The sequence below is a fragment of the Fukomys damarensis genome, unplaced genomic scaffold (genome assembly GCF_012274545.1).
Source record: "Fukomys damarensis isolate Sample0158 unplaced genomic scaffold, DMR_v1.0_HiC HiC_scaffold_19, whole genome shotgun sequence".
Taxonomy (NCBI): domain Eukaryota; kingdom Metazoa; phylum Chordata; class Mammalia; order Rodentia; family Bathyergidae; genus Fukomys; species Fukomys damarensis.
Genome location: NW_022900931.1, coordinates 38,621,350 through 38,635,847, shown reverse-complemented (window position 1 = coordinate 38,635,847; position 14,498 = coordinate 38,621,350). Strand labels below are relative to the sequence as shown.

At 33.0% G+C, this 14,498-nt stretch overlaps 1 protein-coding gene across 5 annotated transcripts in view; it reads left to right on the top strand.

The window, feature by feature from the left end:
- Kifap3 (kinesin associated protein 3) overlaps positions 1-14,498 on the top strand; it is a 164,549-nt gene that overhangs the window by 21,725 nt on the left and 128,326 nt on the right. The gene's annotated exons all lie outside the window — the stretch shown is intronic.

Sequence of the window (14,498 nt, the reverse complement as noted above, 5' to 3'; positions counted from 1 at the left end):
AAAAAAAAAAAAAAATCTTAAGTTGGATTCTCCATGTTTAGTTGTTTTTGTTACATAGTCAATAAATATCCAGTTTATTTTTACTGAAATAGATATGCAAAAGTCGTACATATTCTTGTGGAACAGTTTCTTCATCTGATAGTGGGACATACAGTGTTTTCTGAAAGATATGAGGACAAAATGTGAAAATACAGTTATAGGATAAAAGGTGCATTTAAGAGATGGCAGGATTTTAAGTCATTTTTATTAATACGTTTTTCCTAGCTTGCCAGGATTCTCATCATCTCGGAAAAATCTTCCAAGCATTAATGAAATCAGACCATCAGGGATTCAGACTATTGTAAAATAAATTGAACTGTTTTTGAGAGACAGAGAAATATATTGCTTGTCTTTTTCATTGTATATAAATATCTGAAACTGGCACATAGCCAAGCTTTATCAGTAAAGATTTTAAATAGAAATATATCATCACGATAGACATACAGTCAGTATTTATTTCCTCACTAAAATATTCTCATTGATCTTTAAAATGCCTCAGTTAAAATTTTTTGACTAAATTCTCTTCCAACTGTAAATTCAAGATTGTTCTACAGCAAAGTGCTGCTGTTATTACTGAGTATTATTGCTATTACTATTATTACTGACTTTCATGTAATGTAGTTGTGTCATAAGTAGTTTTTTCTTAGGGTTTATTTTTACTAGTATGGCCCCTGAAGCATTCTGGGATTAGTAATTCTCAACTTTTGATTGCCTTTACAGCAATCTAATATTTAGAGTATCTAGCATACAAAAAGTAAAAGTGAGCCTGTCATTGTAATATTTGAATTAAAATAATGTCAGAATCTGGAAAGGTTAAAAAATACATTTCTTAATTTTATCCAATTTTGACAAGATAAATCTGCATTGCCAGCTTTCAGATTAGAAATACACAGCTGGTATATAGTCATACCAGCATGACAGAGAAAGTTTACATGTGGCAGCGTCTTCCATTTTAATTACTGGTTCTTCAATAATGATTACATATATTTATTTAGCAATATTTTTACTTTAATATTTTGCTTTTTAACAAGACAGCAGTATGTCAGTCTAATGGAGTCACTCTACTTTTAATTTCAGTGGTTTTATTGTAGTTGCTATCACTGAGTAATCTCTAGTCTTTCTATATATATATAGTATTTCTATATATTATAGTATAATATATATATAGTATAAATACTATATATATATAGTATTTCTGTATATAATATTTGTCTATGTTTACATGACAGATTATAGAATCAGAAATACTGAGTTTAATTTTTTTTATTCTGCTACTATATAATGTTTTGATTTAGTAGCACTGAATAAAGACCAATTGGGTAGGATGTGCTGCATTGTTCTGGCCATTGGGGAAGCAACAGTTTAGATCTTCAGTGAGGTACACAGACAATAGGTAGTTCTATAGAGATGCAGTGATTTTTCTTCTCTCTCTTTTTATTTTTTGTTCTTTTTGTTTTTTGCTTCTCTTAAAGCTTTCTAATGGCTTTCCATTCGAGTTAGAGCACCTACCCTTTTTTTTTTTATTGGTACATTTTAGGTATACAATACAGTTACAATAATTGGGATCCTGTACCTTTATATAATATATCTTGGTTCTTATTTTTTCCGCATTCCCCTGCCCTCCCTTCACCCATCCCCTTTCCCTATTTACATAGACTTTGTTTCCATTTTTTTCCTTTTTTTTTTCTTTTTTTGTTGATTTTTTTCTCTTTATTTTTTCTTTTTCCCTTCTTACCTTTCCCCTACCCCTCCCAGTTCCCCTACACCTTTAGATATTTTTCCTATTACACATTATCAATTATACATTTTGATTCTTATTTACACTTTTAGTTTATCACACCAGAGAATCTATTTGGTATTTACACGTGTACCCTATTGATATCACTTAAGAGTATGTCCTTACGTGCATCCACTTAGCTCTAAATGTCTCTAGTTTCTCATTCTTTATGGCTGAGTAGTACTCCATTTCAAATTCTTTTGGGAAGACAACCAGCAGGGGAATAGCTGGGTCAAATGGGACTTCTAATCCTAGTTGTTTGAGATATCTCCATATTGATTTTCACAGTGGTTACACCTGTCTGCACTCCCACCAACAATGAAGAAGGGTTCCTTTCTCCCCACAACCCTGCCAACATTTCTTATTGGTTGATTTCTTGAAAGCAGCCATTCTTTCTGAGATGAAGTGGAATCTCAGTGTTGTTTTGATCTGCATCTCTCAAATGACCAGTGATGTTGAACATTTTTTCACATGTTTATTTATTGCTTTTACTTCTTTGTTTGAGAAATCTCTGTTCATTTCAGATGCCCGTTTTTTAATTGGGTCTATAAATTTGGGGGATCTGGTTTTTTTGCATTCTTTATAGCTTGTGAATAGTAGACCTTTGAGGAACAGCTGGTAATTCCCACATTGTAGGTTGTCTGTTAGCTCTGTTAGTGGTTTCTCTTGCAGTGCAGAAGCTTTTAAAAAAAGATGACTTCCCATTTGTTGATTCTTTGTGCTAGCTCCTGTGCTACTGAAGATTTGTTCATAAAGCCAGTGTCTTCAAGTGTTCTACCTGTCTTCTGGCAAGTTTAGTGTTTCTGTTTTAATATTTAGATCTTTAATACACTTTTACTTTACTGCATGGTGAAAGATAGGGGTCTAGTTTTAATCTTTGGCAAATTGAAACCCAGTTTTTCCAGCACCATTTATTAAAGAGGCTATCTTTCCTTCAGTGAGAATGGTTGGCTTCTTTGACAAAGATGAAGTAGCTGAGTATGTCTGGAGCTATTTCTGCATCTTCTAATCTATTCCACTGATCCTTGGGTCTGCTTCTTTTGCAGTACCATGCTGTTTTTATCACAGTGGCTCTGTAGTATGGTTTTAAGTTGGGGATTGAAAGCACTTACCTTTTCAACTTCATCTCAGCTCCTTTCCCACCCTAATATTTTAGGTTTACAGAAATAGCTACTATTTTTTTTTTCCAGGTCTGGGGATTGAACCAAGTCCTTAACTCTGGGCTACATCCCCAGTCCTTTCATTTTTCATTTTGAGACAGGGTCTTCATAAGTAAGTTGCCCAGGCTGGGCTTCAGTTTGCAATTCTCCTGCCTCACCCTCCCAGAGTGCTGGGATTATAGGAATGCTCCAACACATCTAGCTCAAGTAACTTATTTTGTTTTCCTGGATGTTTAATGTTTGGTCCCTGTATATCCTTTCCTCTTTGTCTGGAACTTGCCCTGTACTTCACCCAGTATCTTAACTTTCTGTTTTAATTTAAATGTCACTTCCCAAAAGGCCTTCCTTTCCTGCCCCACAGTCTAGATAAGATAAATCTACTAGGTTCTCATATACTTTCATAAGACTGAAGTACTGTATGTCTTGCTTTGTGTTATTCCAACCTCTGTGCCTGGAACATAGGTTATTAAATGAAGTTAGAATAAGACCAGAAAGAAATGTGATACAAACATTATAAGATGTGTGAGCTGTATTGTAGAGTTGAGACTTTATTACAAACATCTTGTGGAATCATTGAACAATTGAATGACATTCATTCAGTAATTCAGTAGTTATCTGAGATCCTGCTGTGTAAAAGTCATTCAGCCAAGTCATAAAGGTTATGTGTACTCTATCAAAGTATACATGTAAACACTGTATTATCAGAGGTAATAATATACTGATATTTATTGTGTTTGTAAGTATTGTGTGGCATAAGCATGTACCTTTTGTGTCAAACCTTTTCACATAGTATAATCATGGTCCATCTGTGTTTGTTGCATTCCTTTCTGTAGCTGAATAATATTTCATTGTGTGGCTGTACCAATTTGTTTATCCATAACTCATCTGTATATAGACTTGGAGGTGTTTATGGTGGCTATTGGCAATGTAGTTATTAACATTACAAGTTTTTGTTTGAACACTTTTTTTCATCTTTTGGTATATACCTAGACATGGAATTGCTGCATCATATGGTGAGTCTATATTCATCTTCTTGAGAAACACTGAAGTGTTTTCCCTAGTGTCGGTGCCTTTTACAGTCTCACCAGCAATGTATGAGGATTTGATTTTTCCACATTCTCATCAGTACCTGTTACTGTTTTTGTTTGATTTATAATTATGAGCATTGTAGCTGCTATAAAATATTATCTTAATTTGATTTTGATGTGCATTTTCCTAATTACTAATTACATTGTCCATTTATTTTTACATTTTAGAAGAAAAAATTTTTATATATTCTAGATATTAGACCCTTATCAGATATATGATTTGCAGATATCTTCTGTTCTCTGGATTATCTTTTCATTCACTATTCTGAGCGTGTCTTTTCATATGTGTGTGTGTGTGTGTGTGTGTGTGTATGTATGTATATATTTTTTTAAAATTTTTGGTGGTCCACTTTTTCCTTTAGTTGCTCTTTCTTTTGATATCATTATTTCAGAAAACACTACTTAATACAAATTCATGAAGTCTTGTCCTTATGACTTTATTTTAGCTCTTAAATTTATTTCTTTTATCCATACTGAGTTAATTATTGCATATGATATGTGTTAATAGTCCAACTCCATCCTTTTACATGTGGATATCCAGTTTTTCTAACACCAGTTATTAGAGATTATTCTTTTTCTCCATTGCTTATTTGACTATCTTGGTTGAAAATTAATTGACCTAGATGTAAGGGTTTATTCTTGGACTCTCAATTTTATTCCATTCACCTGTTTTTCTTTTTGCTAGTACCTCATTGTTTTGCTTACTGAAGCTTTGTAGTCAATTTTGAAGCTGAGAATTGTGAGTCCTTCAGCTATTTGTTGATTGTTTTAGCTATTTAGGGTGGATCCTAAATATGGATTTTAGAATTGGGTTTTTCTATTTCTGCAAAAATCCTATTGGGATATATTGAATCTGAAGATCACTACCATATTAATATTAAACGTTTTCATGTAATTAGTGCTTATTAATTTTTTTAGCAGTTTTTAATATGTCACTATATGCCATTACAACTTTTTTTACTTCTAAGTATTTTATTCTTCTTGCTACTATTGTAATGGAATTGTTTTCTTAGGTCTGTCTTCCAAGGAGCTCCATCATTACTAGCATACAACAATACAGTTGATTTTTTTTTTATATGCTGATCTGTTCAGCAATTTTGCTGAATTTGTTCATTAGCTCTTAATATTTATTTGTTGAATTTTAAAGAATCTTCTACATTAAAAAATTCTGTCATCTTTAGATAAAGATAACTTTATCTTTTCCTTTCTCATCTGGGTACCTTGTCCTTCTCCAGGTCTTACTGCTCAGATGCAAGCTTTTAGTACTTTGTTAACTAGATGTGGTGAAAGTGAGTATCTTTCTCTTATTCCTGATCTTGGGAGGAAGGCTTTCATTCTTTCACCATCAAGTATGACATTATCTATAGATTTTTTTATACATGCATTTTATTGTGGTGGGGAAGTTTTCTATTCCTATTTATTGAGTGCTTTTATCATGAAAAGGTGTTGGATTTTGTCAAGTAATTTTTCTGCATAGTGGTGATAATCATGTACTGTATTTTCTTCAGTCTGTAAATGGGGTGTCTTACATTGGTGTGTTTCCCCTCGTATTCCTTGGATAAAACCCACTAATTGTGGTGTGTAGTACTTTAATATGCTGCTATACTCTGTTTTCCATTATGTTGAGGTTATTTGTATCTATGCATTGGCCTGTTGTATTTTTGTTTTTTGGTTTTTTTTGGTAGTATCTTTGTGTTATTATTTGGATCTCAAATGTCTTCCCAGTGACCATGTGCTGAAAGTCTTAGTTGCCAGCCTATGGTCTTTTCTTAATTGATTGGATCATGAGGGCTCTCTTCATTGGTGTATTCCTCTATTGATGGATTCATGACTTTATGGCAATATTAGAAAGTGATGGAAACTCAGGAGATGGGGCCTTATTAAAGGGAGTGGGTCATCTTCATGAACAAATGTGAGTTAAAGGGTGTATGCTTTAATGTGGTTGATAATTTTAATTATATTCTGTAAAATGTTAAATTCTAGTGATATCTTTTTAACTCACCAGTATTTCCTATGGACAACACAGTAAAACATAGTAAATAGACTTACACTGAAAAGTGTTCTCTCTGACCCAAGCAGTGAAAACAGAAAGCTATGCAGTTAAGACTGCTGCTATGTCTGTGCATATACCAATAAACAATTACCAATTCAGTTTCCTTGATATGTAGTCATTCAGAGAAAATAGTTCTGCAGTTGTGGTATTGCTTAGCAACAAAAATGCACAGAACACATGCACATCCTCATGAAAAATACATCCTCCAGAAACAAGCATTATTGCCTTATTGTCAACATTGGTAGGTTTGTCATCCTTGATCTCGTATCACAGTGACTCACATCTTTTCTAACAATCATGTCTCAACATCTTCTGCTATTTTATTCTTGTAGTTATGGTGCTAATTGAAAGAGAAACATGTACCACACTTTGAACTATATAGTCTTTGTAAAGTTCATGACAAATATCCTTAGCATCAGGCAAGATCAATTCTTAAGTACTTGTGAAAAAAGCTGAAACTTTGTTTTCCCTACAATAATGTAAAAAATAATTTTTAAATGTATAGCTAAAATATCCAGTAGATAAATTTAAATCATTTTTAGAAAAACCCTAAGCAGTTTGAAAGGTCATTAGAAAAATAATTCAAATACAGAAGTGCTAAACAAGAAAAATAAGTTATAGATCTGAATCCAACTATGATTTAGACATTGAATGGTCTCAATGAGTGTTTTCCAATAGAACTTTATTCAGTGATGATAAAAAAAAAAATACTTGTATTGTCCAAAGCATACCTACTAAGCTATATGGGTAATAAGCACTTTAAATGTGCCTAGTAGTTGCATTTTTAATTATTTTTAAAATGTAATATATTTAAACTTAATTTTAAATAGCCATATGTAGCTATTAATATTTCCCCTAAAAGGGAAGAAATTGTTACTAGTAAGAAAACACAAAGAGAAGAAAAAAGCAAGATCCAGTACATATCCTACCCAACAGACACTTTTAAATATAGACAAGTTAATAAGAGTGTGCAATCAACATAAGAAAATTGGAGTGACTGTGTCGTCAGATACAATAGACTTGAAGAAATACTGTGTATTGTCAACTAACTCATATTAAGATTTTTGAATAAATAGACTTGAAGAAATACTGTATATTGTCAACTAACTTTTGTTAAGATTTTTAATACTCTCCCTATTAAAAAGAAAAATAATATTGTTAGGGAAATTGTAAGCCAGTATCTCTTATGAGCAAAAATGTATTAAAATACAGCACAGTTATGTCAAGCAGTGTTTATCCTAAGAAAATGAATATGCTTGATGTGTAGTTAGTGAATTTGATTCAGTACATTAATTGATTAAACAACAACACATAGTCATTTAGTAGATGCAGAAAAACATTTGATGATACTCACTATGCATTCATGATGTTAGGGAAAAGCTCAAGTCAGAAATGAAATGGGGCCAGGGATGTAGCTCAGTGGTTCCACTGCCTGCCTCGCAAGTGAAAGGTCTGCAGTTCAATCTCCAGTACCAAAAGAAAAAAAAAAACAAAGAAAATTATAATATAAATGTATTTACTGAGGAAATTTTAGAAGCATTTCCTTTGACATCAAGACTGAGCCAAGTATGCTGTTTTAACCACCTCAGTTTTTCTTAGGGGTCCTAAACAGGTAGTAACATCTCAAAAATGTATAAAAATAGGAGAAGAAATAAAACTGTCATTATGCAGAAATCATATATCTGTCTGCTAAGAAGACCTAAAATAATGTTCAAAATATTGGCATGCAGATCAAGGTTTTAAGCAACACATAAAGAGCAAAATAGGATAGATAATAGAAACTAGTAAGATAGGTATTTCTCAAATAGGAAGGGCATCAAGAGATGGGGAGGGAGGGGCAGGAAGGAGAGGGAAAGGGGACCAAAGAAGGAGTTAAGAGGTGTTGGATACGTATGCCAGCTCCACATGAGGAATGTAAACATATACTACAAATATGTACTAATAATAAATCTATCTGTACTGTACTTCCCTCAAAATTGAACTTTGATATTTTAAAAATCAAGCTAGAAAAATTTACAGAAGCAAGTAACAAAATATCTTAGGGAATAAATCTAATAAAAATGAATATAAACTAGACAAATTTATTTTATATAAATTACATATGCAATATGTAATTACGTAATTTTATTTTTTAAAACAGATTTACCATGTTTATGGATAGATTCCTTAATAAATCTTAAATTTACAGTATCTCAATGTCCTAAAAAGAATGTTAACTACTTTCAAAGACATTCTAGAATTTTAAATGGAAGAGCTGAATCCCCAGCCCACAGTAAATCTTTCTGGCAGAAGTAAGTTTTCAAAAATACCTGTTTAATGAAAAGCAAAGGACTGCATTTTTGATTATTTTAAGAAAACTGAGGATGAATGTGTAACTCAGCCTTCACCGGCTTTTTAAATTTTTGTTTATTTGTTGTTTGTTTTTGTTTTTTTTGAGACAAGTCTCATTATGTAATCCAGGCTGGTTTTGAACTCACTGTGTAGCCCAAATTGCCCTGGAACTCATGGCAATCCTCCTGCCTCAGCCTCCTGAGTGCTGGAATTACAGGCATGCACCAGCATGCCCAGCTTTACCAACATTTATTATGTATGTTACAGGTCATAATGATACTACTAACCACAGGAAGTTATAGAAACATAGGCCTCTTCAATTGAGAAATTTTATAGTTGTCATTCTCTGTGTATTTGGATATAGATAGCAACATAGCTGAATGTACTTGGGCTAAAATGGCTTCAGAAGTTAGTAATCAACAATATTATGCCCAAAGGTAATAAATTACCACATACAGTAATAGAAGGCATATTTATATTATTCTGTGAAGTTTGACTTCTCATTGAGATAAAAAAGAGATTTAACACACCTTTGGTCCAGTTTTCTTGTGCATATATAAAAATAAAATGAAAAGATGTGTTATTAAGAAGATTCTATTAGTAGAAAATATTTACAACCTGTTAAAAGATGCCAATTTGACCTAAGTGGAATAGACCACTTCAAATAGAAAATCATTTCATTCCATAATAGCTTACATTTTTTCAGCTAATTAGTGGAGTCCAGGTAAAGCATTTGGATGTTAATTATGCCTGTAGTTAAATATCTGATATCATCTATGGCTTACACAATGATAAATTCAATTTGAAAGTTAAGCATTTAAATAACTTTTTCATTTTTAAGTATAATTGTAACTATATATTTCGATGAGACAGACCATTATGGTAAGTGCAATTTTTACACCAAGTCAGCAGTGGAAATGTGTAGTTGTCATAGGTTATATTCAGACATAATTCATAACAGCATCCAAAAAGCTGAGATGCCTTACCAAAGTAGAATTTAAAGCCATAGTTGTCAGTTTTTAAAATGTATATATACATGAATATAGAATAAATGAATTACAAAGTTTTTTGAGCATTTAAAGAATTGCTTTGTAAATTAACCAAGTATCCTACAATAATTTTGAATGCTTTGTAAAGGAATCCTGAAAATTTTATTCAACATCAGTTAGAAATAATCAATGTGTTCATAATGAAAATGTGCACCTGTGAAGTTGTACAGGCAAAATATTTCCTTAACCCCACTATATAATAAGATTTAAAAGTGTTACAAAATAGTATGTATGGTATGAATTTAGTTTATAATATATGGATTTTATATATGGGTAGTGGCAGTGCCAAGGTGAACTATAAGGGAAATTATCCCTCTATAATCTTTACCAGCTCCTTATGTTGATGTAAACATTGCTGTTATCAATTTTGTGTAAATATTCTATTTCAATCCAGTTTCACCCCTACCAGGTTACAGCCTTCGGCCTTTTAAAGGAAATTCTGTAGTTGTCATACTCTGCATATTGGGTATAGGTAGCAAAATACCTGGATGTACATGTGCTAAAATGGCAAGATGTTTTTTCTTTTAAATTTTCATGCTATTTTATTTTTCTCTTTGCTAACTTATTTTTTCCTATAGTAAATGTGAGTTGCTTTTGTGATAAATAAATTGTAATTAACCACTCCTCTAACACAAAACAAAACTAAAAGGGAATAGTGAGTTGTTGTTTTTTTTTTTTAATTACTTCATTGCTTTGGAGAAAGGCAAGCTATCAGACTATAGAGGACAAGAATTATACCTTCTTTCCAGTATGGTAAAAACTTAAAATTGTCTCTGTAATGGTATATTGTATCTACTTTTACCTCTTTTTCTTGTTTGTTTGTTATTTCTGTAACCTTTGATTACTAGTTTGAACTTATACTTATTTCAGAATTTGTACCATCCTGTTTAAAATATCTGAGTCCCTGAATTTTACAAATTTTTAACTGCTTGTATTCCTTACAGGTTTTTCCTTTCCGTATGCCTATCACTTTGATTGCTAAACTTCCTCTTATGCTTCAGTTTACAGTCATCCCCCCCACCTTATCCATGGATTTGCTTCCTTCAGATTGTTTCTCTTGATCGCCCATGATTTAATCTGAAAACATTAAGTTGAAGATTCCAGAAATGAACAGTTCACAAGTTTTAAGTTGAATACTATTCTGAAGTGTAATGAAATCCTGGATATAAGACATGAGTCACCCTTTTGTCCAGCACATCCTCACTATATGCTATGTGTGTGTTAGTTGCTTAGCTTTCTAGATTATCAGCTTGACTGTCCAAGCATTACAATATTTATGTTTAGGTAACCTTTACTTTAATTAGTAATAGCCCAAAGTATGAGAATAATGATGCTGGCAGTTCAGGTATGCCATACAGAAGCTGTAAAGGTCTTCCTATAGGGGAAAAGGTAAAAAGTTCTCAACTTAATAAGGAAAGAGGAAAAATGTTACACAGAAGTTACTAAGATCTATGGAAAGAACAAATTTTCTGTCCATGAATTGTGAAAAGAAAACTGCATTAGTTTTACTAACATACCTCAAGCTAAAGAATTACTACAATGTGCTAAGTACTCATTTACATAGAGAGGCATTAAATTATAAGAGGGTTTGGTACCCTGCGGTTTTAAGCAACCAGTGCAGTTCTGCAAACTTGTCCCCTGCAGTTAAGTGAGATTGCTTTATTTAGTATTGTATGCTGTCTCTATACTTGAGGCGGAGATACTATGTAGTTATACTACTTACTGTAGATCCTTCCCTTTCTTTTCAAAAAGAATTCTAGTGAACAGATCATTTAAAAACAACATTGGTAATATGCATTATGAATCAAGTGTTATTGCTAACTGAAAGAAAAAGCTTAAATTTCTGATAATAGAATTAAAATAACTTTAAAGTGTTGTTAAAATTCTTTCTATTCTTTTTCACCAAAGACTTCATTAGTTAGCTAACTGGCTGTGACAAGGAGTAGAAAACGTGCTTGTTTTTTTGCATAAGCTGTTCTAGTACAACTCATTTTATCACTTTTGCCAGGTGACAAGTTATTCATCACTGGTTTACCGCAATTAAGTGTTCATTTTGTGTTCATTAAGGGACTTGAGGAAGAGTATGTACAGTCTATGGAAATTATTAATGACATAATTTGAGATGTATGAGTATAGAACATATATAACCTATAAATACTTTCTTGCTGCATAATTTGAGTGTGATTGAGGAATGATTTTATTCAGATACCAATGTTACTGTTCTCACAGTTGGATGATACAGAATACATACAGTGGTACCTCTGCACTTGTTAATTGGTTCTGGGAGGCAAGTAAGTACCAAAACTGATGAGTAACAAGCAGGTTGTTTTGTTGTTTGTTTGTTTGTTTTTTCTTGCTTTTACCTAATTGCTGTCAAAATGTCAAGTACCGTATTGAATAAGAATGGTGAAAATGGTCATTCCTGATATTAGAGAAATTTGTTTTCAGTTTTTGCCCCATTCAGTATGATATTGGCTGAGTCTGCCATATATAGCCTGCATTATGTTGAGGTATGAGCTTTCTTTGCCTAGTTTCTTCAGTTTTTAGTATGAAGGCATTTTGAATATTGTCAAAGGCTTTTTCTGTATCTGTTGCGATGATCATGTGATTTTAATCCTTGATTATACTTACAAGATATATTTACCAATGTATCCCTGAAATTAAAGTAACTGAATCATGTTGTATGATCTATCTGGTATTTGTTGAATTTACTTTGCAAGTGTTAAGAATTCTTGCATCTGTATTCATAAAGGATATTCATCTGTAGCTCCCCCCTTTGTTGTAACTGTGTATGGTTTTGGTATCAGAGTGATGATACTGGCCTCATAGAATGAGTTTGGAATGTTCTTTCCTATTCTACTTCATAGAATAGTTTGAGGAGCTTATATATTTGTAGTTGTTCTGTCTTGCTGGTGGGTTGTTCCCTTTACCAATACATTTCTAATTTTGACTTAAAGTCAGCTTTGTCAGCAGTGAATAGAACTACTTCTCCTGGGTTTCAGGTTCCATGTTCATAGAATATCACTTTCCATCATTTCACTTTCAGACTATCTTTGCTGGTAATGTGTCTCTTTGCAGGCAGCAAATAATTGGGTCTTTGTTTTTTAACCCAGTCTACCAGTCTGTTTCTTCTAGTTGTATTAAGACCAGTTACACACTCAGAGTTATTATTGAAAGATATTACTAATTTCTGTAATTTTGTTTATTGTGCCATTTTTCTTAATTACCATTTCCTTATCTACGTGCGTGTGTGTAGCACACTTTTAAATACCTTCTTCAATGCTGATTTAGTGGTCATGAATTCTTTTTGTTTAGATTTATTTTAGAAGGCTTTCATTGCAATTCTGCAAAATATCTTTGCTAGCTATAGTTATCTAGGTCGGTAGTTATTTTCTTTCAGAGCTTGAAATATATCATTCCATGCCCTTTTGACCTTTAGATTTTATGCTGAGAAATACGCAGTTATTGATGGATTTGCCTTTATAAATGACTTGGTGTTTCTCTCTTGCAATTCTCTGTATTCTTTCCTTGTTCTATACTTTTGACATTTTAACTATAATGTGACATAGGAAAGTTCTTTTCTGGTCTTCTCTGTTTGAGGTTCTAAATGTCTTCTGTAGCTAAATCTTTCCCAAGATCTTAGAAATTTTCTTGTGAGAGAATGAAAAGATGAAAATAAAGTGTTTGTAGATGGGGAGGGGAGGAGGGGGTGAAGGGAGGGCAGAGGTAAGGGGAAAAAATGAGAATCAAGACTTGTCATGTAGAGGTACAAGATCCCAACATTGAATGTAACTGTACTGTATCCCTAAAATGTACCAATAAACTCAATTAAAGCTGAAAAAAAACAATAAAAAAAACAAAAATAAACAAAACAAAAAAAAGTAGAAAAACAAATCAGATCCTGAAATACAGTAAAAACCAATTAAAGCAAACAACTGTTCTACCAATAACAATAGAAAAGAAATAGAATAAAAGGCTAAAAATTATAAATGTAAAAAATAATTATAATAGAGTCATAACAGAAATGAAAGGGGTAGGGAAAGGGTAAAATGGAAGAAGAAACAAGATTTTTTGTAGATATAAAGAGCAGTTGAGAGGTAGCATTAAAGAAAACAGCCAAGCATTGTAGCTCATTCCTGCAACTGTAGAACTGACTGAGGGAGACTGATACAGCAGGAGCATCTTAATTTCAAGTACTCTTGTGCAACTTAGTAACTTAGTGAGACCCTGATTTAAACAGTTTTTTAAAAAGGGCCAGGAATGTAGCTCAGTTCAAAGGCCCTGGGTTCCATACACAGTGCTGCAAATGATGATCATACACAGTGCTGCAAACGACGATGATGACGACAAAGAAGAAGATGATGATAATAAATTAGAGATAAAAATCTGATTAAAGAATTTTTAAAAGAAATAAAAATAAATAACTATGGGGGGGCAAACAAAAAATAAAGAAAAATGAGATCAAAATATTCCTCCATGCTATGGTGTTTAGATGGATAAAATTTCTTTCCAGGACCTATAATATTGGAATCCATCAGACAGAGGAGGGTCGGGGAGCCACTTCTGGACCTGTTTTAGTTTTTCTCGTCTACCACCTATGGGGTTGGTGGTGTATAAATGCTGAGCTTTGCCTCCTCTTTCTCACATTCATGGGGGTCAGTGATACAATATCTGCATCGGGGCACTGTTTACTCTAGAGGCTTTCTATTTTTTGTTTCCTTCAGGCATAACCAGAGCCATTGCTACCCACAACTCATTTTGCAGCATATAGGCTGAGTAGGTTTCCTACCCGCTACAGAAGCCCTCCTGTCCGGGCACCTGAAGGCATGGCAAATGTCCAAGCAGAAGTGTTTCCCTGAACATGTGGAGAGTGGGGGAAGCAGACAGACCACTGAATTCTGTCCTGGAGGGGGCAGCTGTGTTACTGAGTGATCTGGGCTCATTCTCCTCTGGAATTCACACGTGGTGGTCCCCATCACAGAGGAGGATATCTATGCCCAC